The 4,318-nt window shown below is 39.9% G+C and overlaps 1 non-coding gene across 1 annotated transcript; it reads left to right on the plus strand.

Annotated features, from left to right (window-relative positions):
* Positions 1-2,019: 2,019 nt before the first annotated feature.
* On the plus strand, positions 2,020-2,172 carry LOC123952317. The gene has a single exon (XR_006820602.1). It is a non-coding gene; the product is annotated as a U12 minor spliceosomal RNA (small nuclear RNA).
* The last annotated feature ends 2,146 nt before the right edge of the window (positions 2,173-4,318 follow it).

The following is a 4,318-nucleotide window of genomic DNA, read 5'->3' on the forward strand; positions in this document are numbered from 1 at the left end:
CTAAACTTTCCCCTTTACACAACAATATGTAAATACTGTATTCAGCAAGTGGGACTCAATAGGGTGCAAGTGGGAAACAGCATTATTCTTTCTTCTATATTCAAACGTGCTTGTGCACTAATTCTCTCCCTGCATCTGCCAGGAGTCAAAGGCAGATATACAATGGAATGAAAGAACGAAATCTTTCCATTTGCAAGAATGTGGCTGGAACTAGAATATATTATGCCAAGCAAAATAAGTCAGTCAGAGAAAGACAAATACTAAATGACTTCACTCTTACATGGAATTTAAGAAATGTAACAGATGAACATAGGGGGCTAAAAGAGAGAGAGAGGCAGTCCATAAACCAGACTCTTAATTATAGAGAACTGAGGGTGATGGAGGTGAGGTTGGGGGGTTCAAATGGGGGATGGGTATTAAGAGGGGCACTTGTGATGAGCACTGGGTGTTGAAAGTGATGAATCACCAAATTCTACTCCTGAAACTAATATTACACTATATACTAACGAGAATTTAAATAAAAACTTGAAAAAGAAAGAAAATTTTCTAGGCCCTTTTGGTCACAAACAGTCTCAATCTGGTCCAAAACAATTTAAAAATCTTCCCCTCCCTTCTCAAACCTCCATACCCCTGAGAGAGTCTGTATCAGATGGAAGCCTGCAATGAACAACGGGGACTTTTTTTTTTTTAAATAAAGATTTTATTTATTTATTTGACAGAGAGAGATCACATGTAGCAGAGAGGCAAGCAAAGAGATTGAGAGAAGGAAGCAGGCTCCCTGCTGAGCAGAGAGCCCAATGCGGGACTCGATCCCAGGACCCTGAGACCATGACCTGAGCCGAAGGCAGAGGCTTAACCCACTGAGCCACCCAGGCACCCCAGTGGGGACTTTTTTTAATTTCTCTTCTATTCCTCTGTCACTTTCTCCTCCACTATTGACTGTTCTAACAGACACCTCAAGAGCCAGGACACAGGAAAAAGGTGATGAGAGATAAACAGAGTTGTGACAGGTAGTTAACTAAAGCCATTCATCCTTCCGGATGTGATGAAAGCACAAATACTGTTTCATTTCCATTCATTTCTCATTTGGGGAGCACTTTTTTTTTTTTTTTCCTAAGAGAGAGCATGCAAGCAGCGAGGGACAGAGAGAGAAGGCAAGATAGACTCTTAAGCAGGCTTCACGTCCAGCATGGAGCTCAACACAGGGCTCTCTCTCACAACGCTGAAATCATGACAACGCTGAAATCATAAATCAAGAGTCTGACACTTAGCCGACAGAGCCACCCAGGCATCCCTCATTTGGGGAGCACTTTCGTGGGCTTTCCAAAGTGTGTCTCTTAGGACTCCTGACTGCAGTTATCAGGACACCGTCCATAGCAATCCCCTGCAAGGGCGATAGATAGACCTACAGGTGCCCCTGTCCAGAGAAACTCCCTCTGATCTGTTCACCCCCACGCATTTAAAGATAGAAGCGAGCATTTGCGACACTAAAAGCAATAGTTTTCCAATCTGCTAGCATGCTTTGCATAGTCCTGCAGGATCCAACGTGCATATTCAACCCCTATTATTCTCAATTTCTACTGAAATTTGGTAAGAAGAATTCCATCCTTTACTGTTAAAACTAATGTTTTCAACTCATACTTCCATGAAAAGTCATCATATGCTCATAAGGTCCATAAGGGTATTTTCTTAGGCTAAGATTCTTAAACTAAAGCTCTCTCTAATCTTCTCTGACTGGTCATTCTAATCTATTCCCTACTACTGAGCCAGTCCAGAAATCCTGTGCTGCCCCAGATCTAATCACTGTTCTCTGATTTCTGGCATTTTTGTATCTCCAGCCTTTCCTCCACTCTCCACCCACAGTCAGGACACTTTTTCAATCTTAATTTTCAATGAAACTGTAAATGTTATTAATTCACACAGTAAAGGAACTAATTGAAGGGATAGTGGAGACTTCACACAATCAACTGGAAAGCCAGAGAACTCTATGTGGAAGGAAATTAAGAAAGGAAGAAATCTATGCCTTACACTTATGAGTAAGGAAAGTAACAATTTGAGGTGACGCCTGAATCCTCACTGCTAATGTGAGATGAATTTGTGACTGGATACAGGTTGCCCCTAACCTGACCTGCCTACTTGGTAGCATGCCTGGAGTCATGAACTGCATGTCCCCCTTTAACACTAAAACAGTAGACTGGTATAAGCTAATAATCAAGACTGAGAAGGTGCTTGTTTTCTCCAAGTAATAAACATGGTTAATCCAAGGAAGGAAGGAGGGGGGAGGAGGGAGGGAGGGAGGGAGGGATGGAGGAAGAAAGGGAGGGGGGGAAGGAGGGAGGGAAGGAAAGAACCCAAGATTATGTCATAGGAATGATCTGTTGGGGAGACCCTCAACATTATCAATATTGCATCATTACACTACTGGGCCCTCCAGTCTTATGCAATCACAGCAAATGGTCTTTCTCCCTGGCCTTTCCCTTTGCTTTATTTCCACAAGATTTAAAGTTCCAAGCAAGAACACACACTTCGTCATGGCTGACTCACATGTCCACAACTCAAAAACCACGGGGCAAGGGAAAGTTACTTAGCATGGAAAATTAGTCAAATATATTATGTGGGGCACATATCATTGTTTTTAAAAAATCCCAAGGGAATATATTAAAAATAATTTTAATTCAAGGGACATATCCACAAAGCAACTGGGCACAGGCATATATGCAAAAACTCAATGTCTCCCTTATACAAAAACAAAGAAAACTGCAATGCCAAAGACATCAAACACTTAAAAGGGAAAAACAAAATATAGACCCTTGTGAAGAAAACTATAGGGGTACCTGAGTGGTTCAGTCCGTTAAGCATTCAACTCTTGATTTTGGTTTAGGTCATGATCTCAGGGTGCTGGAATTGAACCCTGCATAGGGCTCCACGTTCAGTGGGGAGTCAGCATGAGAGTTCTCTCTCTCTCTGAACCCCCTGAATCATGCACACTATATCTCTCTCTCTCTTGAATAAAAAAAAAATCTTTATTTTTTTAATTTAAATTCAATTAGCCAATATATAGTACATCATTAGTTTCAGATGTAGTGTTCAATAAATAAATCTCTAAAAAAAAAGAAAACTATACACACTAATTCAGATGTGTAACAGAAGAATTGAATAAATAAAAACATTTATTATTTTTGGGTGGAGAGACTGAGTATTTTAAGGTAGCTTTTTTACTTTACTGATAATCCAGGATAAATCTGGATTAAGATTTGTAGCCATACCCCTCCTTACTGAACAACAGGAATTTAGTGTTAAATTTAATTAATTTGATTGAACCTATTTATCCTTTATGTGGGGAAGGAGCGGTGTGTGTGTGTGGGTGTGTGTGAGTGTGTGGGTGTGTGTTTGTGTGTGTGTTCTGGAAATGATTTGAAACTGGCCTACAGATAACTTATAGATACTTAGGTTAATATACTTGATATTAAACATGAGTAATTAAACAGAAAAAAGTGTCTAAGTTCATGGTAGAGTCACAGCGTCCATATTTCTACCCAAAGAAGTGTTCATATTTCAAATCTGAAATCCCACTAAGGAAATCATGTTAACTTTTAGCTTATTCCAACCTGTCAAGCATTAAACATGGTCACTTATTCACGGACAGATTCCATTGTATCTTCCAGGATCTCATTCAGAAACTAGAAAGTTAGATTATTCTTAGTTTTTTTGTGTTCCTTTGTCTTGCTATTAGGAGTCTGAACAGATGAGAAGATAGGATCTAAGATTGTTAAAACTCATTTTACAGAGTATCCATCTAATTATCTGGTTATACTCCAGACACAATGTCATTACTGATGGAGATTTGATGAGGGTTGGAAATTAGAGCAAAAATAAACAAAGCTGAGAACACTCAGGGAACTATCATCAAATCGTGGGCCAATACAGAGTATTCTATTCAGTGGATGTCTAGAACAAGACTTGTTTTTTACTCCCCTGATCCTAACAGCTTCCCTTTACCAACTCCTGTGACTGGAGAATATCAGAAGGTCAGAAGTCCTGTGTAACAAAATAAAATGCTGAAGCCCTGCCTGGTATCAATGTTCCTATTGTCAAGTGTTTTGCTGTACCTCCAAATCTCCACCCATTGTCTGCTTGGTCTAGAGCCACTGGGGGAGGCTAACTAACTTGTTCCACCTCAGTACTCCCCAGTCCTCATGAAGAAGAACATATTAGTGTGCTCTCACTAGTCACTTTTTATCTTGAAGAAGTGAGGTGTGGATTTGTTTACAAAAAAGAAAGAAAGAAAGAAAGAAAGAAAGAGAATGTTATTCAACCA

Source organism: Meles meles, chromosome 10 (assembly GCF_922984935.1).
Source record: "Meles meles chromosome 10, mMelMel3.1 paternal haplotype, whole genome shotgun sequence".
NCBI classification, from domain to species: Eukaryota; Metazoa; Chordata; class Mammalia; order Carnivora; family Mustelidae; genus Meles; species Meles meles.